Source organism: Schistocerca gregaria, chromosome X, assembly GCF_023897955.1.
Source record: "Schistocerca gregaria isolate iqSchGreg1 chromosome X, iqSchGreg1.2, whole genome shotgun sequence".
NCBI lineage: Eukaryota > Metazoa > Arthropoda > Insecta > Orthoptera > Acrididae > Schistocerca > Schistocerca gregaria.
In genome coordinates, this window is record NC_064931.1 from 381,503,631 (window position 1) to 381,527,071 (window position 23,441).

General features: G+C 42.3%; 1 protein-coding gene across 1 annotated transcript in view; it reads left to right on the forward strand.

Moving 5' to 3' along the window:
* Positions 1 to 1,626: 1,626 nt before the first annotated feature.
* LOC126297751 (calcium-dependent secretion activator-like) overlaps positions 1,627 to 23,441 on the forward strand; it is a 1,391,877-nt gene continuing 1,370,062 nt past the window's right edge. The window contains exon 1 of the mRNA XM_049988921.1: positions 1,627 to 1,717. The gene's annotated coding sequence lies outside the window, so the exon portion shown is untranslated. The remainder of the gene's footprint in view (positions 1,718 to 23,441) is intronic.

Genomic DNA, 23,441 nt, shown 5'->3' on the forward strand with positions numbered 1-23,441 from the left:
GGAAGTTAAACTTAGGTTAATAGTGTGTAAGACTAGGGACTGATGACCTCAGCAGTTAAGTCCCATAGAAGTGAGCAGACCACAAGCAGCAGCTTGTCAACAGCAAACAGTTTGGACGTGACGTTGATTGCTCTTGGAGGAAGACAGCTCCAATGTGTGAAATTTCAAGTAATTTTAATCAGGCTATAGTGTGTTGAACAAAGGGAGTAAATCCACTAGTAAGTATCTGGATACGGGGGGAATTAAAATTGGATCGTTAATTTCAAGTTGTTTTCATTCATCTCTAACCCAAAGACTATTGATACTTCGGGGAGGGGGGGGGGGGGGGGATGGAGAGGGAATCATTGGGAACAGGGCACTTACATTAAGAAGCTTTCAGTTCCAATGGGTTTCACTCTGAAATTTAAAGCTACTGTGCTCTGGACTGACTAGGGGTCCGCCATGGATTTTCGACGGAAGAAGGAGTCCGCCAGCTGAAAAGGTTGGGAAGCCCTGAGTAAAACAAAGGTGTTTTTCGTTGGAGCTATATCATGTCTCGAAATTTCAGTCACCAACTTTCTCCTTGAAATGCTAAAATATTTTGTTGACTCCCATCTATCAGGGGTAGGCAAATGAAAACGAGACAGATGGAAGAAAAGGCATAAATTGTTTAATATTTCAAAATTAACAGCCATAACTGTTAATCCACATACCTTACAGCGAGACAAGACGGTCAATGCCTTCATGGAAAAAATTGCGGTTTCCTACGGAACCTAGATTATACCCAGACTCGCACTTCTTCGTCCGAAAAAAATCGGCGGCCACAAATGTTTTTCTTCATGGTTCCAAAAATATGGAAGTCGCGTGGGGAAAGATAGGAACTGTATGTGTAAAGGCTTCCCACCGAAAGTTCAGAAGCGTATTCGATACAACTCTGGCAACATGTGGGCCGGCCCTTACATATCCTCCATACAGTTCTCATCTTTCCACATGCGTTTCCATAATTTTAGAGCTCCGAAGAAAGACACTCATGTTCGCCTATTTGCTTTGGACGAAGAGGTGCACGCTTGCATACAAACATGGTTCCGTTGACAAATGTATACATTTCCCAGGAAGGCATATATCGCCTTGTCTCACAATGGGATAAATGTAGTCATACTTACGACGATTATCCTGAAATAATTAACAGTTTACTTGCTCTTTTCCCATCTGTCTCGTTTTTATTTGACTGCATCTTATACATAGCGAGAAACGACAGTCGTGATAAAATAAGAGAAATCAGAGCTCGCACGGATAGATTTGGATATTCATTCTTCTCACATGCTGTTCTAGAGTGGAACGGTCGATAAATAGTCTGCAAGTGGTACTGTGCGCCCCGTGGGAAACACTCAAGTGAGAAATGTAGAGTTGCAATGCAGAAGGACGAAAGCAATCTTTTACTTTCACATCTCATTGGTGTGGCAATAAGGCAGGGAGTAATTGTAGTTGGTTAGTGGGCAGGTTGAACAACACGTTCGAAACAGACGAAAGTGAAAGCGTCTTGCTGTCTGATAGTTGTGGAGTCGGCCGGCCGGAGGCGCCACTGTGGCTATTCCATTGATTTGCGTGGGTGGCGAGTGGCACGCGGCACTGCGACCGCGTGCAGTCGTCGCTTGGTCGCCCGCAGGTCAGCACCGGTACCAGCAACCGGCAGCCAGCTATCAGCAGTCAGCAGCAGTAGCAGCCAGCACTCGCACGGGTAAGTACTCTCTGCCAGACACCTTTACATTAGCGCTCAGCAGCTTTAAAGAACGCCATGGTTTTGCTCATTAGAAGTTGATCTCAGCAGCAAAATCCTCAGATAGTGAGTGGCAAACTGTTAAAAAGAACAGACTCTGGTATGCAGTTTGACTTCAGAAGACTACAACCCACCCGCAAATAGAAGACAACGGTAATTTTATTCGCTGTTATTGCCTGTTATTGCCAATGTATCATACAGCAGTGATGCATTGTAACTGTAGTCGATACTGTTGTGTTTTGCACGTGTCTGGTTGTCTTTCTCGCATTTCTATTGTCATCTTTTTGAACTGTTATCTGTGTGTACATTCCACTCCATAGTCAACACTAGGCTCATGAACTATTAACGTACTGACAAAATGTTCGCAAGTTTTCGTTTTCTATATCATTTTTATGATGGTGTAACAGCAGGACATTGTGAATAGCACAAGAGCATATAAAGTAGAGTTACAGGCGAAAACCTGTATGGTTCTCTTAATGGTTTTTGAAAAGCCTATGTCGTCAGTACTAGCGCACGTGACTTAGAAGATTCTCTTAAAATTAGAAGTAAAGTTTCTCTACATATCACGCGAGAATAAAAAGCAACAGCATCGAAACAACAGAGTCACATGTCAGTTACGAAGAAAAATATTTTTATCTTCTTCGAGGTAACTGTCGTCAAGTAATCGCATAAATCACTGTCTACACTTAAAAATTAATTCAAGAAACTTCTGATATAAATGAGACGGAGATTTGAAGAGAATAGTTTCCGGGAAATACTTGTACATCAGGGTCTATTTCAGGTCCTTGGTCTTCTTCGGTTACACATGTTCCCAGTCTAAGATTGAAGCTAATTCCTAGAAATTCTCGGTTACTTTCTCTGGCAGAAGAGAAATAAAAATATTCTATGTCCGGTACATTATAATTACGAACTAAAGTACAGAACATGTTTTCCAACCTAGAAGATGGTCATACATTTTTTTTAAATTCAGATCACGTGAGAAGAATGAGTAGCATAATTTTCAAGGGAATACTGGTGACTCTACGCTAGTATCAGTATTAAGTTATCTTTAACAACTGCCGTATTTGTTATCTTCTTAGCATTTCTATGATTCAAGTATCCGTTTATACAATTCAATTTCGCCAGGGGCAAAAACCTTAATAGCTTACTTGATATCGATATACCGGGTGCCTCTCCTACGGGTCGCCAGGCGAATTCTCTCTAGTGTTTCGAAAAATATTAAAAATTTCATTTTTGCAGCGTCACCTGGTGTCAGCCGAGACAAGTCCTACTCATCACGCCTTTCATACGAGCCCAGTGTCGACGTAATTCTTCTGTTTGTTTCCCCATTTCAAGAAAATGATTTTTGATAGAAAAGTTTACACAACCATTAGATTATTGTAGTGCGATATTCGTTTTATACACAGACATTAACAGTAACAGTAAAACACGAAGAACAACGAGTACTCCAGCAGCGACCAAGCAGCGCGCTTCTGCATGGCTGTAGCAGTCAACGCGGGCCAAAGCGATGCTGTCCCTGCTGGTGTACTCATTATTCCTCGTGTTTTACTGTTCCTGTTAATACATATTGGTAAAAAGAATATCACATTAGACTAATTTGGGACTGATCTGCTGAAAGGGCACGTAAAATTTAACTTTAAATTATTTTGTTTGTAACTGGAAAGAAACAGACGCTTTGCATCGACGCTGGGCGTCGCATGAAACATGCGATGAACAGTTTTCGTTTGGGCTTAGTCCGTCTACACGTTGTAAAATCAATATTAAAAGTATCTGCCGAAACAGTAGAGAAAATGTATCTGACGGTTCGTAGGAGAGACACGCTGTATACATTTGTCACACATCCCGGAATGCAGACACATACAGCCGTCTTCATGGGGTTCGTCAGGCCAATGCCAATTTGGTCAAAAGTTAGCAAAAGAAAGTGGATTCCTAGAGATCGTCCATTGCTCGAGACGCAAGTGGAAGTTTGCTACTTTGAAAATTGTAACATTTATTTAGTTCAAACGTAACCATTTTTTGCTACTGATAATATAATGACATCTAAAACGAGATGAAGCTTGCTAGTAGGCCATGTTATTCGAAATTGCCAAAAAATTATATTTAGACCGTCAATCAACCCATGTTCTCCAAGGGCAAAAGAAGGACCCGTCTTCGTTCACCTTTTTCGGCAACAGGACAATCCCAAAATGTTAGCACAAAGTGTGTGCAAGTATCCTATCATAAACATTTCCGCAGGAAATCCCTGGTTCGCTGTGGGCAGTTTGGGAGCGAGCCAACGGGGCTGCAGGAAATCGATCCCGAGACGGGGAGATGTAATCAGCTGGCTCTTTTTGTTCACAGTCTGCGCAGGGCTCTGCAAAAAAGTATATGTTACGGTGTCGAATTGATTTCCCTGACGGTGCAACACTACCTTCAAATAAAAATAAACCTGCCCTTATTCAACTTTTAAATGCAACGCCAGTGACATACTGCACGGGAAGAAAACGCCAATCCGCCCAGTAATGCTGCTGAGAAGTAGACGTCCAGCACACATCGTAACATTCAAAACGGGCGATGTCTCTACAGAGCAGAATAAAGTATGTGGGAGAGCACACCTACGATTTTCCTGTAATGCTGCACTGACTTCAACGCCAGAAAAATGTTCATTTCTTCTAACAGAAAGAAATTTTCCCTGATAAATGTCAAGTTCTTCAGATTTAACAGCTCCAGTGATTATAGAGGCAGATCCTTCGGGAAATGAATAGGCAGATGCTTGCGAGAAAACATTGCTGTGAAGAGGACTACTATTCCCAGTTCCTCCAAAAACAACGCGCGTGTAATTTGAGAACTAATCGGATTTCAAAAATACTTACCTTTGATTAGTGCATTACTCGAATGATCACCTGCAGAAGCAAGTAAGATAAACAGGAAATTCTATGCATATATTGTTCTACGCTTTTGTTCTTTAGTTGTGTACAAGTCTGACAGTAATTTGTAGGAAAGAATACCTTACGTTATTGCCAGTTTATAGCAAAGTATTCTTTGCGATTAGGAATACAATAACACAGACTAGTTTATCGAGTATTCTGTTAGCTTCTCATGTTGGAAGAGCCCTCTACAGTTCAGTCCGTCTGTTATGGCATACGTCTTAAAACTCATAGAAATTATTTGACAACTTTTAATGATCGTTGCGGTACTTAAACGGTTCTACCACATAGTGTTAAACATTTGAGTCTGATGACGTCAAACGACTTGATCTTTCTGCTTTTAACTCGCAGCGCTGATCTATATTTTTATTGAGTTAGCACGTGGACGGCAGCTACAACATTCAGATTCGTCTCTCACGTGTCGTTTGTAGGACACAAATTATTTTTGCATCCGTAAGTCATTTTATGTTCCACATTCCGATAATGGTATATGTTTCTCCATTGGGCTAGAATAGTAATTTTACTACGTATAACAATAGCAGTACTGTGAATGGACTGATTCACGAAGCAGCTCTCGGCGCTGTGTGCAGCCATAAGCGGACTACGCGGAAGTCTCTCACAAATATGGACATGCGAAATATGGCTCTGGGGGAAGCTTGAAAACAACAAAATAACCCGAGGACCAAGAAGTTCGTTCATACCGTCACGGACAGTAGGTTACCGTTCTGATTAATTAAACAAGAAAACAAACTATTATAGATTGAAATAAAGGGCAAGAAAAGTTACTATGCTCACCACTGGATCTCTTACAGATGATATCGCATGCGGATCTATTGTAAATCGTATGAAGCCAAGCTTCTGCAGTTTCTCTCCTACATTATTCTTGGTTCAACGTTAACGATGATTGACACTGTTTATGCGAATGGTGCTTGAGGTTTCGGCAGCCCTGCATCCAAAAAGTTTTCCTGAAAGAGCGCGCATTTCTACTTCTGTTAATTATATACAGCTAAATCATGCATATTTTGTGAATTGACTGCTGTTTGGCCTTGCTTTCGCTTTTCTAGCAGATGTCAACCAGTCTGTTCGCATTCGCTCCTTCACAGTTGGTAGGAGGTTCATAAAGTGCGCTTTTATCGGTGCCTGTAGATATGTACCATAGACTGCTTACTGCTTCATCCATACATCGGTGCTACAGTATTACTTCATCGCACAACATTTGCTTCTGTCACTGTAATAGCAGTTTTTTATCTTTGTAAATATCTTGAGGGCAAAATACAGTAACATTTTTGACCTTATCTTGCTTAATATCTTGGATGCAATATACATAAACAGTCATCTTATCATAACCAGAACTCGTATGTAACTCAGTTGAACATTAGAGAAGCGAGCGTTCAAGGATAAATATATAGCGAGGAAAATGTGAAAATCAAATACCCCTAGAAGCTTATGACTTCAGCGTTGGGAGAACTACCAATAGAAGGTTTTACTGACTAAGGATCTGTTACAAAGAGTTGGCACTGAGACCAAGACGGCAAATAGGAACAACAAATTTCCCCGTTACAAAGTATTATATTGTTGGGGAAGTCACACTTCTTCATGGTGTAGACGTAATAAAAGCAATAAGGAACGCCTACCATTGAAAAGTGTGAGGTTTCTTGCAAAAAAAGTCTTCGAACCGTTTATTTTTCGTTATTTTGAAAGTGAGAAAAATAACAGGAAAATCTTATGAGTCAGCAATATCTCTAGAAAGAAACACTGACTTAAAATCAATTTCGTTCATATGAGGACACATGTTTTTCGTGTCTAGTTCCAAACATTTAGGTGAAGAAACAAATTCTATCAGAATTTGATACCAATCCAACCTTTCATCGTAATTGATGCTTGTCGTCCAGTTCCTTTTGTCAGCTTCCGATTTTTCGTGATACAAGGAAAACGTCTGGATCAAAGTGGACTATCAGGTTTCCGTGCTCCAGATGTCCAAAATGGAAAGTAAGTATGATGTCACATTGGGATTTTACTTTATTTGTGTGCCCAATTTCACGCAACCAGTAGGGTGTTGATGCTGTTAAGCGTTCGCTCAGGTTTTCTAACGTTACGATTACCGAGAGAGCTGAACACTAAGAATTATTGCAGTCTGCATAGAGCAAGCACCTACATGCACGTGTGACGGGAAGTATTCAGAGGTCACCCAAACAAAGTGAATTGCATAAAACATTCAGACTGTGGTGCATGTTGCATAATTTATAGAGTATGATTTTTAAGGCGTCCACATTATTGGGCTAGGTTTGTGTAACAATGTTGCAACCATTATAAACATACTATTTCATACAGATGAAAGATCTACAGCCAAAAGGTAGTATATACCGAAGTGGTGCTCTTCAGGTGTCAATAACCTGTGCTAAACGGTAACGTTTGTGGTCCAATTTATCGTATCTCTGGGGCTTATCGAGGACATTCTGAGGGGTCCAAGGACGTTATTTCGCTACAAGAAGGTACCATCACCGACTAACATGCGCGGTATATTCTTTTTCCAATCGACTGATTACTTGTGGTTAACGTGGCGCCAGACTACATCATATTGACGACTGCCAGTAGTGTAGGTCTCTGTGAAAAATCGCCTTCTGTAAATTCTTAGCGCTTACCGCTAGTCTGTGTGCAAATGCGAAAGTTGTAGAGGGTAGAAAAACTACTACCGGATATCCCGCAGTAGACGGCCTGCAGAACAGAATTTGATGCGCAAATTCAGGTACATGTTGTAATCCAAAACAATTTAGTTTCCAAATCGGATAAAATTACAATCATGACCTCTACAGAACTCAAATAATTCATAGTAATATTGGCCCACATAGTGTCGTCTTCATTACACAACATGTCAATTAAATTTTCATACAAAGTGCAGAGACAAGCATAAATTATAATCTCATTGAACGATAGGCCTAAATGCCTAATAGTGTTGGCTTTGAGACTAATTCTTTGTAGCACGTGGGACACTGCGCTCGTTACTGCTGTTCTTATGAAAAATAAATTAATAAGTTTGTTAATGGTCAACTACTCTCACAACCCGTTTGCACAGTTACATGGTATACGAATTTTAAAGATTGCTTCTAATACCAAGTCAGTATTCTGCAATGTGGGGATCTTATCTGATTAGATTGACATATTAAATATGTACTTCTCTACGACTGCAGTAAAATGTGTCATTCTGCTGGATACTAGGGCGGATGGGAATTAAGTGTAATGAAGCAGCAGACACAGCAGCTAAGAATGCCGTCTTGGAAAATACAAAAAAAAAAGGTTCAAATGGCTGTGAGCACTATGGGACTTAACTTCTGAGGTCATCAGTCCCCTAGAACTTAGAATTACTTAAACCTAACTAACCTAAGGACATCACACTCATCCCTGCCCGAGGCAGGATTCGAACCTGCGACCGTAGCGGTCGCGCGGTTCCAGACTATAGCGCCTAGAACCGCTCAGCCACCCCGGCCGGCTCGGAAAATACAATTTCCGATCGTACTGCCATTGTACATAAAGTTGCATCGCTACTGAAGCACAGGATCACGCGTCTGTGGGAGGAGGAGTGGCTAGGGTTGAGGAACAACAAGCTACTGTCGATGGAACAACCTACACGGCCATGGAGTTCCTCCTTCCGGCCACTGCGGCGGGAGGAAGCACTCGAAACGGATCTCCCGACAGGGCACTGTCCTCCTCCGGCAGGGGGACCCAGTAGTGTGCAGTGCTTGTGATGTACAGTTATATGTATATCACTTTTTAATAGAATGCATTTTATACCAAGCTTTGAGAGATGCATCCAGATTACCAGCTGACCTACATTCTTTGTTTTAGGAGACGGATGAATCGAATGTGATATGCGTTTTTTTAAGATTCTGTGTGTTGTCCAACCTTGTCAGTAGTTTCTTAGGTAGAAGATTTTAATGTATTTCCAGGATGATTGCTTCATCTTCCGTTTCTCCAGTGATCAACCAGGCACAGTTCTCTGCTATAGTATTTTAGCTATATTGTAGCTACAGTTCGTGTATTTTGTAACTGAGAATTACATTTTATACTTTACCTTTTTAGGTACATTTCTCACAAAAGAACACATTCGTATCCAATTAACTGAATGAGGGAGCTAATGACCTCGCTGTTAAACACTGCCGGCCCGTGTGGCCGAGCGGTTCTAGGCGCTCCAGTCTGGAACCGCGAGACCGCTACGGTCGCAGGCTCGAATCCTGCCTCAGGCATGTATGTGTGTGATGACCTTAGGTTGGTTAGGTTTAAGTAGTTCTAAGTTCTAGGGGACTGATTACCTCAGAAGTTAAGTCCCATACTGCTCAGAGCCATTTGAACCATTTGTTAAAGACTCTAGACATACCATCACCACCACCACCACCACCATCACCACACCACCACCACCACCACCACCACTGCAGTGAAATAGACCAGTAGTTAGTTATTAACTTGAATTCTTAGGAAATACCATTTCATAACGACTTATTGTTACACATATTATTTAAAAGAAGTTCAAAGCATTACATAGCATGTTCACAATAGGAAAGCAATAGTTACAAAAAAATCAAATGGCTCCAAGCACTATGGGACTTAACGTCTGAGGTCGTCAGTCCCCTAGACTTAGAAAATATTTAAACCTAACTAACCTAAGTACATCACACACATCCATGCCCGAGGCAGGTTTCGAACTTGGGACCGTAGTAGGCGCGCTGTTCCGGACTGAAGCGCCTAGAACCGCTCGGCCACAGTGGCTGGCGCAATAGTTACAGACTGGCTGCAGTTTACCTCACAACGTTTATGGATTATCGCTCTTCACATTGTATTCACAACCTCCTAATAGAATCTTTTCATCCACAATCAGATGGAGAGGCAGAAATATTAGTAAGGATTTTCAGATCTCAGATGAAGAAACCATTGCAATCCACGGCTTCTCACGAAATGCTTGCTTCATATTTGAACAGCTATACGTCCAGTACCATAGCCAATAAAGGTGTGACTTTCCGTAGTCGCCAAGCACGCAACAAGGGCATCATCTATCGCAAATAGGTTTAGGCAGTTCGAGCACGAGGATTCAGCGTACACTTGAGAAGGGTCCCCACTACGACCAACAAGACGCTGGACCGCTGCGTGTATCTCGTGACATTCCCAAATGTACAGAGGTGCTGACATCGGACTCAGCTTCATCTACGATTACTACTACTACTGACTGTAGTTTGCAGGCGTAGGTTAATTTGGAAAATGAATCTACCACTCTTACCACTTTTCATTGTGAAACAGCATGTGGACATACTTTATGTGGAGCTGATTGTTGCTCTGAACACTGCTGGCACGCCCTTACCAGGCGTTGCACACTGATGAGCCTAACAGAATGCCCACCGCTAGAATGAACGCCGCCTGGTAAAGTTGCGTAACACATACGACTGTGACAGAGGACAGATTGTTAGGGCGCAGCAACTGGGAACGAGTGACTAGGAAAAGGCGAAGCTGGTCAACTGTTCGCGTGCTACTGTCGTGAGCATGTTGTTGGACGTCCACACCTAATCACACAACGTGGATGTCGGAGGCTTGCCCACTCTGTAAAGCAGGATAGGCGGCGATATATAACGCATACATTGTTGACCATGTGGCCCCTGTGTATTCGCATGTTGGCCCAATGGCATCATCAATTACTATTGCACTGGGCAGCAAAACGTGTATCAATGGAAACGTGCCGCCTGGTCGAATGAATAACAGACCCTGTTGCACTAGGTCAACGATTGTGTCTGGAAACGTCGTCACCAACGCGAACGGTTGCTCGAAAAATGCGCTGCGCCACGGAAAGTGGGCGATGTGGGCAGTGCTATGGTATGGGTGACATTCACCTCGGCTTCAATGGTACCATGACAGCTATGGACTACGTGAAGATTATTGCAGGCCGTCTGCATTCTTTCATGCTTTATGGCAGCTTCCATCAGGATAACAGTCGATGTCAGAAGGCCATAATCCTGCAACAGTGGTTTGGGGAGCATGATCGTGTTCTCGCGGTGATTTCTTGGCCACAAAATTCGCCTGATCTGAGCCTAATGGAACACATCTGGGACGCTATGGAGTGCCAGCTCCACATGCACACAGCACCCGCCTGTAATTTGCGGGAATTGCATGACTTAGCGTAGACATCTGGTGCAGCCTGCCTCCGAATACCTACCACGGACACACAGAAGTACTCCTATACTCCGTTCCAAGAGTGTATCAAGACGCAATTAAGCAGGGGGTCACATTATGACTCATCTGTGAATGTCCTTGTCTATAATAGGCTAATCAGCATGGCGTCATGCTACTGCTTTCTTTCTGGAGATACACAAGTGTTCAATATTCAGTAGTGCAAGTACTTTCTTACGAAGCGTGGAAGAAGTCGCCACACGGTGTGTATCATTCTCCTTCTCTACAGAAAAGTTGAAGGACGAAGTCATTAGAGACGGTGTACAAGCTTCGGTTGGGGAGTAAAAGGGTGGGGGGGGGGGGGGGGAGAAGGGAATTTGGAGATTTCCTTACAAAGACAGTATCCCAGCATTTTCCTTAAGCGATTTACGAAAACCACGAAACACCTAAATCTGGATGTCCACCCTCCCGAATGCGAATCCAGAGTGCTAACCACTGCGCCACTTCGCTCGGTCAGTCGCCAGGAGAAGATCCCCTTGTGTAACCGACAATCGCTACTTAAGCGAAAAATAAGCTTTGCACGTGGAACCCATACGAGTAGTTACGTGGCGTGGCTAACCGTTTTGCACCCAACGTAGGACGTTTCGTAACGTTGGATCCTTTTGAGAAATCTGAAGCAACTATCCGTGCTGTTATTGGCAGTTCTTCAATTGCATGGCAGGCTGCTTCATATAACGACCAACACAAAACCTCCTGCCAGTGAAGGTCGGGATTAGGGCTTTTTAAAAGGCGAGATATTGCAGTAGCGTGAAAATGACGGCTCTTTGACGTTTACTGGGTCGTATATGTATAGTAACTAAGAAACGAACCACACCTCTGTAGTTGTTACGTCATTCTGTCTGGTAAGAAAGAAATAAAACTAAAAACGGCTTGATGATTTCTGGTCTGTTACCAGAAAAAACCTCATCCCGTACAAGTACTGCACATATAATCGCTAATACCTCCTTTCTGCTCGTACTTTGGTGTTGTTGGTGGGGGCATGTTTATACGCAGAATTTTCTATCGTGCCACTTGCATAAATATTTTTTTAAGATATCTACCAATCTTCTGTCGACATTATCTAAGCTACTGGTTTAACATAGTAAATTTTGCTATTGTTATATAAATTCTCGCCTAAATTTCTGACTTCCTACCTTATCAGTGTTTTTCTTTCCAGCCTTTCATCTGTTTTTCTCTGTATTTTACGCATCTATGATCAATTACATTTACAAAATGGTTTCCGACCGTCACATTTTGTGTAGTTTTTATCATATTTTGATAAAATGTGTAGGTTTCGTTTTTAGTTCCACCAGACTTCATTAGGATTGTAAGAAATTCGCAAAAGAAAGAAGGCCCAGGCAAGGAAATTTCGTATCACCAAAACCATCTTCATCTTTTGTAGAGGAAGTTTTGGGATCCTTACACCGAGAACACGAAGAAGAGGTACGTGTAAATGGAACATATCTGAACCAGTGTCTTTTAACCAATAAACCTGGTCGGATTGTCCTTAATACAGAGAAGCTCCAGCAACGAATGGTAGAACATAATAAGCGTAAGTTTGAAAGTAGGCTTGAACAACAATTACTGTAACACTGAAATTAAGTATAACGAAAAATTTCAATAGCAAGTAACACAAATTACCAATTAAGTCAAAGAAGATTGTTTTAAAACTGCCACGGCTAGCATAGTTATAAATGACTAATTGACATCATACAGTACAATAGTTGTTTAAAAACAGGTTTTAAAACTATTAAAGTATAAAACTGAATGAAAAGTCCAATAGTCAGCTATAAGTGTATTTATTTAAGTCTATCGACTTCAAGTCATAGAACCAGTGGGTGAGATTTTATATTTAGGGCAAAAGATCTAAACAGAGAAAGAAATTTTGTCTGGAGTGCTCCGTAGTTATAGGAATGTGCGGTGGATCTTTTTGTAACGCTAGAGGATGATCTGTGTCTATCACAAAAAATTAATAGTCCTTACAAGAAAATAGTAATAGAAGGCCATTTTGTCACCTAGAGTCAAAGACGCTCTGCACATTGAGAAATATCGCGTTGCCTTGTTGCCTCTACAGTTCTGATGTAGGATGGCTTCTCCGAAAGCCGCATTTTGTTGGCAGCCACGCATCGCTAGGTTTTGTTACTAGAGCAGTATGCACTCTATTGATTCTTCAAAGCGTTCCATTTCTCCGTCAGTTCCGTGACAGTGTGGAACTTTGACACACGCAATTTGCTACCGCTGATTCGCATGTGATAAAAATTAACAGGTGTTTCGTATCAGGATTTCCGACCACTAGCGAGACCTGCGTTGGTAATAAACACATTCGAGACGGCGTCCAAGCGTCACACGTGCAATGGCATTGCCAGTGCCCGAGTGAGACGCGAGCGCCGTCTCAAAAGGAGTAACAATATGACAAAACGAGTCATTTCCACAAATAGAATTACCATCATCGTTACTGTCGGAATCACTTCAAAACACCGCTGCTTGACGTTATTTTTACAAATATGATCATTTCACTGTCGCTGGAATAGTGCTGAGAATGAAAAAAAAAAAAAACATTCATTGATGCTATCATCCGCATGTTCATTTTCCCTAGGAACATCCGAATAATCAAGCTCAAAAATCTTCGAAACTATTTGAGATTCGTTCATTTACTTCCGTTTTCTGCATAGCACTATCTGCAAAAACACGACAAACTTCAGGATCAAAATAGTAACTCTCTGAAATATCAAAATACAGTCAACATGCTTAATAAGCAAAAAGTACAAGGGACTCAAGTTTCATTCATTGACTAATGTTGTAAACACCTAAATAGACAAAGTAGTTAAAGTATATCACAACAAATGGCATCTACAGACACTGTACACAGAATAACGAGATCCATCCGTAACGAACTGCGCGCGGAGCACGACTAAACTCGCGATCTGTCCGTAATGTGTTAACGTCTAAGACGTTTATAACTGAGAAATGAAATGCGTGCTTCTTACGACATAGCAACGTTATAAAGTTAAACCATTAACACAAACAAATTTCCAGCTTTGCAATATCCTAAGAAAATTCGTCCTACTATGGAAAATAAGCGTAAGATCTAGGCTTCGACATCACTGTTTGAAGTAATTCCCTCCAAAAGCCCTTTTTGCCAGGTTTTGGAAGAAAATGTAGTTTATAGAAGGCAGCTCTGCCGAATGTGTGTGAGAACAACACTAAGTTCTGAGGTAACGTTCCGAGGCGCACACGAGGATGTATTATTTGGAGGAAAACTTTCTGCTCTACAGGACGTGGATGTTTAGCCTCAAAACTTTCCCTTAGGTTTTTCAGTCTAGTTCTCCCCGTTGACAACCCAGCCACTGTAAAGGTGACTTATGACCACTCCCCCACCCAGAAATCCAGACAAAGTTAGCAATGACAAGGGATAAATCCACTTGTTTGCTGTCTCGGAGCGTCGAAGGAACTTAGTGGAACTGCGTTTTACGAAGTTAGTACACTCTTGAGAACGTGTTAAGTTAGTGTATCCTTGAGAGTGTGTTTTATCGAAGGTTAATTGGTGCAGCATTCATTGTTAAGTGAAATATTCTCTCTAGCTCCGAATTTCATGTACAGTGTGGTCGAGCAACCTATTAAGAGCTTAACAACGTCGCTCACCTTCACCAGAGTACAGTATTGCGATTTTTTGCCACAATTTCATGGACCGTGCAGGCTTGCGGACGTACTGAGCGCTCATCATTTTCAGTGGATACTCGAATTCCACAGCCCACTTCTTAACCACAGAAACGAAAGAGGAGGAATGGTTCGACGTCATTTTTTTCTGTGGGGAGGGGCAGTTAATGCTAGGTAGTAACAGAGATTTTTTTTCTTGAGCAAAAGTGTAAGGATGTTGGTTCGACTGTGAGACAGAACTTAATACAGCAAGATGTTTTTCCTGTTGTGTGGTCAGTACTGCCAAGATGAGGAAAATGCTTACATTAAAGTCGGTGCTGACAAGGATCGTGTGAATGTGATGGTGCAATTGAGATGTCTTTAACTGATGCAGTTGAAGTGCAGTTGGTAGTGGTAGTAGAATTGTGAGGCACACTGTTGGTGAAGCAACTACAATGGAAAAGGCATTTGTCTTGGCCGTTGTCAAATTTAAGAGAATGGCCTAGTAGGAGAGAGATAAATGGGAAAAATGGGAAACTCAGGAAACAAGAAGAACAGTGAACACGGGGGCAAACGGCACAGGCGGCAATGTTAGCGACGACATAAGTTAACGGTAGACACAACACGCAAGATGGCATAGGAAGTGACGGCGACTTTGAGACAGAGGACGTCAGCGAAGACGCGGCGACGGTCGGTGACGGTGAGGACAACTACAGCAGCGTAAGAATGTCCGTCTAGGGGTGGCCCAGGCTGATTATTACATACCGAATGAATGAATTAATTAATTAGGAGTTACAGTGGTCTTGTAAGGTGTCAGGCAAATCCAACACCTTCCATGAAAACCCTGACATTATAAGCAAATTCAGTAGTATGTCACTGAGCTCCGAATAAATCGTGACATTAAATTAACCAAAGTAATACGAGTAACGAGTGAGCAAATGGAATACCACAGACTAACACAAGAATGCCTAAATGCGTGTCGTACCTTCCCACCTTGTGACCGACGCAGTTCCGAGGGGAGAAACGAGAACAAAAGCCGAAAGCAGAACCGTGTTAAGCTAGAAGGCCGTACGATAAGGGACGGACCGGACACCCACGTCGCCAGCCTACCTCTAAGTCTACCACCCGCACGTTTTAGCGTGAGACTTTTTCGCGTCTCCGTTACGTCAAGGACCACCCCCCAGCCCATGTTAAAAGCTAGAGCCCTCCAGAAGAATAGTATAGATCTTACGATAACGCTAAAAGGGCCACACCAGCTGCAGGTTTTAGCGTGAGACTTTTTCGTGTCTGTGATATGTTGCAAACTTTAAAAACATTGCCCCACCACGAAAAGTATAACGTTTCTCATTGGATACACAGAATTTTTGTAGGCGGAGCTTAAGGTTAACATTGAGACCCTGATTGGTCAGATGAAAACACAGCCAGATAGTTTTTTTTTAAACCAACTTCGGTAAATATAGTAAGGAGAAGTTAGAGGAGAGTTGCTCCCGAGATGGCGAGATGAGCGGAGCTGTGTTGCCCGCCGCTGCCCTGACGCTGCCTAAACACTGACAAGGTAATGAACGCACGCGATGCCGTATATTTGAGCGCATAAAGCTTCACTCAGAACTGCAGAAGTCTCATCTGTTACACCTCCTTTTTTGCGTAATACTAGTGTCGATCGTCAATTAAAGCTCATGGTGTTCACATTTGCCACTTGAAGTAAAAATCTGAAACGCGATGATTTTTGTTATATAGTTATTGAGAAGCCACATCAGCCACTGTAATTTACGACAAGTTAGATAAGTAATTAAAGACAATTGAGGGTCACTGTAGACCACTTTGATAGTTTTCTCTTTTGTGAAACTTAATTTAAACCTAGATTATAGATGTGATATGGCATAGGTCATCCTTCGATCCATTGTAGAACTTGGAAACCGATTCAGGGAATATTCGTTCACATTTTTGTTGAACGCAATTGGGTTTGACCATCCTGTATTAAAACATTTCCTATTATCAATAGTGCAATTTATAAACGATGTTTTGTGAGTAGAATAAAATTTTCAATGGTAAACTTAACGGCTTTTTCGACGTTATTTTACCAGCTAACTAAAAATACGAAAGCCTTGAACCCCTTCCACTAGATTTAGTTAGTATTAAAATTCTTTTACAGGGAGTGCAGTGGAGCAGACGTTGAGATCATTTAGTATTTGGTTATATCATCGCTTGTCTCACTGAACTCTTCTGAATTCTACATGTCATGTGTGGTCTGGCGTCTCCTTACCAGCAACAGGTCCCAGGTTCAAACTAGTTAATTCCCTAAAAAACGCGCTCAGAGCGTCGTGTTCGCGAAAGTGGTAGGGAGACACGATATAGAACAAACAGACACCACCATGAATGTTTAGACCCTTACGATAGTGTCGAATCGTTGAAATGCACCTTATAATCACAGTTAGTAATTCAGCTTTAGATATATTTCAGAGATGTCTTAACAATTGGTTGTTTAAACGACTGTCACATACTGGCGGTTAACGTTCGTTTCTGAAACTTGACCGCACCCCACTTTGATTACTCTGCTTCAGGCCAGGAGCTTGTATAACATCCCTTGTATGTTTACTGTTTAAACCTAATAAAGTCCGATGTCTTCCGTTCTGCAAGAGGCGCTCAAATAGTTTCCGTTTGAGGGCGTTCGTGCAGCGTATATGCAACGTAGCGTGACTCCGATGCAGGTATATGAACTCCGACATGTAGACAAGGAATTAGTGTGGCATTCACGTCTTTCCTGTGTGTGTGCGGTGAACGCGGAAACGTGAACTACGGCGAAGTTATTATCAAAGGGGTGAAAACTAAACCAACGTTCTGTTAGTTTTTTCTTAGCTGCCGGAGGAGAAAAACCGGTAGAAATCCATCTGATAATGAAGAATGTGTGTGGGACAACATGTCTATCGAAAACCACCGTTGTGGAATCGTGTGCCAAGTTCGATGCAATAGCGCTGCTGCTTCATGACAACGCATGTCCCACAGCGCAAATTTCGTAACACAGAAGTTACGCCAACTCCAGTGGGGGCACTCGAGCACCCGTCCTATAGTCATGGTTTGCCCCCACACGATTATCACACCTTCGATGCCTTTAAAGATGCCTTCAAGGGTCGACGATTCATGTCGGATAAGGATGTACCGCAGACAGTTACGGATTTCCTCACGCAGCAGGACACGGTGTTTTATTAAACGGGTATTTTCAACCTGGTGCGTCGGTGGGATGCCTGACTCAGTGGTCGCCTGCGATTTTGCCTGATTGGCATGCCGATCCTGGACTGTTCGGCCTTCGAACGGAAACATTTTATCACCCCTTATACTTTTAAGTCGACGCCTTTATTGTTTGTCTCAGGGCCGAGGATTTCCCTTTTGGAACGTCTCTTGTGCTTACGAACATATAGATGCCTCCAACTCGTGGTCGCAATGGACACCTTCAACAACAGAAACCATGGGACATCACATAGATCTCCAAAGTCTGAGCCGGCCGCGGTGGTCTCGCGGTTCTAGGCGAGCAGTCCGGAACCGTGTGACTGCTACGGTCGCAGGTTCGAATCCTGCCTCGGGCATGGATGTGCGTGATGTCCTTAGGTTAGTTAGGTTTATGTAGTTCTAAGTTCTAGGGGACTGATGACCACAGCAGTTGAGTCTCATAGTGCTCAGAGCCATTTGAACCATTTTTTTTCAAAGTCTGATCGACCACACGATAGCTTCACTGAGTGTTGCTCCTTCTTCCTGGTTCACCACGTATTTGGCTTTGCCTTCACATCTCCTGCAACTGTCTTCGTTTTCCTCACATCTGATTGCCATTTTCTTTTTCCTTATCCAGCTTCTCATCACATAGCAGATAGTTTCCGCCAGGGGTCTGCTGAACACAGCCTACTTTGGCGCATTGCCACCACTGACTGCTTGGCCAAATTTTTCGGCATGTGTGATTTTACTTTGAAGTAAGCAAAAAGGAATTCCTGCCGTACCAACAGATGAGGCGTCCATCCTGACATACCAGCGCTACATCTCCAGTTTGAAAACTGTGTTATCGTCAGTCAGGGCGTCGACGGAATACTGCAGCTATGCATTCCTACGACGCTATACTTACAATCAACGAAAGACATAATACAGCCATAAATTGAAACCTCCTGCTACAGTATTTTGACAGCAGTTTCAAGACCTGCAACGTCTAATAGGAAGTTAGCAATAACTGGAAAGCACGACACTGTCAATTTTTAGTGTTATTTTTCGTTTCTTATGTCACTATCGCGTAAATAATGGGCTATTACCAGTGTAGCGGAAAATGAATTAAGTTAAATTATGACCTCTATTAAAGTATGTCGTTCTAAGCTCCGTACGTTCAAAATTCTGTGCGACTAAAAAGAATACGGTACGAAATCATGACGACTTTGCGACGGGGCGGTTTCTTCCCTTAGTTAACCTTCTGTACCTACTTCAGATCACAGTTCAAACTAAAAGTCCGAGTTAGGGGTTTAGGTGGAAAAATTTCAGTCCACCTATCTCGATAGTATCCATGAAGTCCACCTCTTCACTCTGTGCCGATAGGTGTTGGTTTAGTTGATGAAAAGCAGCGTTGAAGAAACAAAGCGCTCAATATCTACCAAACAAAAGCCGCATAACTCGAGCTTGTAGGCAGCATCTGTAGGTTCGTAAGAAAAGATCGGACATTCAGTATTCTAATGACTTGAATAAAAGGTTTAAAGTTCAATTAATTAGGCTTCGTTGTCCTTTAAATAAGTTTTTAAATGCCGAAAACTATTATCATTGCAAGTTTACTAGTATTTTAATACAAAGTATCACACGAAAAGTAACAAGAATTTTATAATATTTACCAAGGAAAATCGCCAAACAGCCGCATGATTTGAGAAGCTATTTTATTTAGACATGTAACAACATAGTGTTGCAATTTTTCAACAATACAAGGCTCGTTCACCCATGGCACTTGTCTCTATGAATTGTCTGCGTGATGTTGAAGAACTCCCATATCCAGCAAGATCTCCAGATCTGTCCCCCAAAGGACATGTGTGGGACGAGCTCTAATGTCAACTTCGTCCCAGTATATCATGGACAGCTAAAACTGTTGTTGCCTAGCTTCCCTTAGGAGAGGATACAACGGCCTTATGACACCGTTCCTACCCGAATCAGCCAATCCAAGCCACAGGGGCTGCGACGCCATTCTGATAAGTGGGCTCGGACTGCTAAACTCTTTGTAAATTTGACTCAGTTTTGTAATCACTCCAATAGTATCACATACGCTCTCCACCTGTGAAGTTTCATTTCGTTTTCTCGATCCCTATGGGCGCTTCACTTTTTTTTATAAAGCAGTGTAAATATGCCGCTGACAACATTTAGAAATGTTTTAGTATGCAACACTTTCCGCAATATGATGTACAATACATATAAATACCAACTTTGTAAGAACTGCACAGCTATTGTGGTGCAGCTTGGTGGCAAGGAAATTATGGAAAGAAAGTAGTCTATGGGATTTTCCTTTAAAAGGCAACTGAATAAACGTGTAGTCACGTATGAAAGAGAAGACAGTTTCAAAAAATATATAAACCACCAGATTGTTACGAAAAAATAAAGCGTAAGGATTAAAGTGATCGAGGGGTGGAGGGGGGGGGGAGGTAATCAGACAGAATTTGGATTTATGCACATCATATTGTGAATAAATGTGGTCGCAGCGATAGTGAGCGAAGAATATGGTGAAACAAAAGTGACACTGAACAGGTTTCGATACATAGACATGCAGCATGTGACAGCGCTCCACCTACTTGTAAAAGTTCTGGAGTGAACGCTGTTACTGTAGTTGAGTCGGCGTGAATTGATCCCTGACGGGTTAATTGCTGTGGGCTGGGCGCTGCACCTTCGCGGGACTGCCTCAACCAATAACGTAACGCGCTGCTGTAGACGGCTACTGTTTTCACCTGCAGAGTTTAGCGCTTCGCAGTTGAAACTTGGCATCAGCTCTGCGAGCTATTAGGGATCTTATTACGCCGGTTCGACTATAGCTCTCCCTACACCTTCTCCCTGTTTCTCAAGTTTCTCAAGTGTAAGCACGAAGCCGCTGTCTCCAGTTCGCTTTGCAGGTAATAATGTGAGTGTCGTAAATTTTTTGTTTGCGAAGGTTTTTCCAGCACAAAAGAGACAGTGTATGAAGGATTATATTTAGAATGCAAGTAAAGTTGATGTTTCTAAGGAGTACAGTTTGTTTTTAATCGTTATCAAACTTTTAAATTGTTCTAGTTGTTGAAATGTTTTCTCACAACAAGGGTGTAAACATTGGCATGCCTAATGGTGTAAATTGTTTCAGTAAACGTAACAAAATGAAGAGAGCTAGTCTATTTTGAATGAAAGTGATATTTTGATTAAAAGTGTCTATATTTTCCTCATAACTAAAGTACCATTATGTTCCTGAAACGCTCTTGTGCAGTCACGAACTGTCGATATTTTGAGACATAGTCGAAAACCTTAATCATCGTGGAATTTATTTTCTTTCCGACTTCCATGGAGATTTTAATCGAACTGTCGACCTTTCTTTTATCGATTATAGAAATTAATCTGAGCACATAGGTCCGTTGCGGTGCTTACTCAAGAGGTGGTTCCATGGTTATCTTCTGCGGCCAAGTTGTGTGATGAGTACTTACACAGGAGCCACACATTATTTTTGAAAGTGTGATTGCCTATAACATTCTTAATTTGATGTTATGAGGAACAGTTCATAAATAATGTTCATTCATTTTTCTTTCTTACACGTTGTTATTACGATGTCTCGTTTCAGTCCTTCGAAGTAGTCTCCCTGCTTCTCAACGAGTGAATCCCAACGTCTCGTAAGCTCTATTATTCAATCTAGGACACCACTTCTGTCCATCTGTCGAATGTTTCTGGAAATGGTGGTAGAAAACGCTTCCAGAGAAAGATAACGGCGTCCACGCATAGGTTTTTTTCGACTTCGAGAACAAGCCGAAGCCTGGCGGACTAATGTCCGATCTGTAGGGGGCATGCGGCAACACTTCCCATCCGTATTTGTCGATTTTTTTGGGCTGCAACATTGCCGATATGCGGGCGAGCATTGTCGTGGAGAATGAGTAATGATTGGCTCAGCCTCGAGCAACTGCGATCGGGGTTTGTGCATTTTTCTGCGCAGGTTTTGCATGGCGTTGCGATAATACACTTCAGTAAAACTTGTTCTACACGGGACTCTGTCATGATGATTCCTTGGTGATCATAAGGAAAAACCGTCATTTCCTAGTGTTTTGATTGAGCGCGTCGAAATTTTTTGGGCATGGAGAATCTTAAGCTCTCCATTCCTTGGACTGTGATTTCAACTCCGGTTCAAAGTTTCTCATCCATATTTAACCAATAGCAACAATTCGACATAAGAGTCCTTGACCTTTACAGTCGAATCGTTGTTTGAGGAAGGTTGCAATGTCCAGGCGTTTCTGCTTCTCTTCGCAGTTAAACAGTAAGGGACCCGTCCCACAGAAATTTTTCACTTCTTCAAATCATTTGTCAGAATACGGAAAACTGATGTTGGGAGAATTCTCGTGGCTTCAGAGAGGTCGCACTGCGATCGTATTTGGCCTTCCAGGTCTCGGATTATCGTGTATGCTCACACGACCACCACGAAATCGATTAACCTAAAGTGAAACTATATCGATGGTTCACTGTTCAATCACAACAAGCTTCACGTAACGCACTGTAGATCTCTGTAGGGTTTTTACCGTGTAAAGTTTCGATATTGCTGTACGACCTCATTGTTTTTGCATGAAATAATCCACAGTAATACCAACATGTGCATTTTTTTATGAAATGTCCCTCGTAATAAATATTATACTTTTAATGTCCATATGGCTGTCATCTCTTAAATGTATTGCTGTTGTCTCTGGGTCAGTCTGACATTTATTTCACCGGTGTAGAGTTGCACTTGATCACGTTTCAGTATATATGGAACACGTGGTAATCTTCTGTGAACTAAAGAATTTCGTTTCCACTTCCGCTTGCGGTACCTCTCGTCGTCGACTGGTACCGTGATGAATCAAGGACGTAGCAGTCGCTGTCCAGGATTGCCAACGGGCGCTGCAGCGATTTAAATGACACCCTTCACAGACCAACCTCCTCGCTTTTAAACATCTCCGTTCTCAGGCTCGTTACATTATTAAGTGGAGTAAAAAGGAATGCTGGGAGCGCTATGTTTCCTCTCTGGGGACGTATGCCTCTTCAGCGCAGGTTTGCTGCAAGCTCTGTAGCCTTCTGGACATCCAGCAACAGTCAACTGTCCAGGACCTTAGTCTCCAAGGTACTCTACATACTGATCCATTGGCACACTTTGCGACAACATCAACATCTTCTTCCTATCCTGATACCTTTCTCCAGCAGAAATGCAGAGTAGAATGAGTCCCTCTGTTTCAACTCCTACAAAGCTGAACCCTATAATGAACCCTTCACTGAATGTGAATTCTTGCAGGCTCTTGCCTCTTCACATGACACGGCCCCAGATCTAGATTCCATCCACAACCAGGTGTTCCAACACTTGCACATTACACAGAGGCAATATCCACACAGGGTCTTCAAATGCATTTGGCTCATGGATGTCTTCCCCTCAATCTCGAGACAGTGTAGTTAGCCCCATCCTTAAGCTTGGAATGAAGCTAACGTCTCTCGACAGCTACCGCCCAATTATCCTGACGAGCGTACTTTGCAAACTTCTTGAGAGGTGGTTAGCTTCCGATTATGTTTGGTACTCTAATCTCGGGGGTTTTGTCCCCCTATCATTGTGGCTTCCGGGAAGGACGCTTTCCGAGCGACCATTTATTCAGATTGGAAACTGGAATCCGATAGGCTTTTACTAACTGCTGGCACCTTGTCACGGTCTTCTTTGACCTACACAAGGCATACGATATGGCTTTTCGCCATCACATTTTAGTTACCCTCCA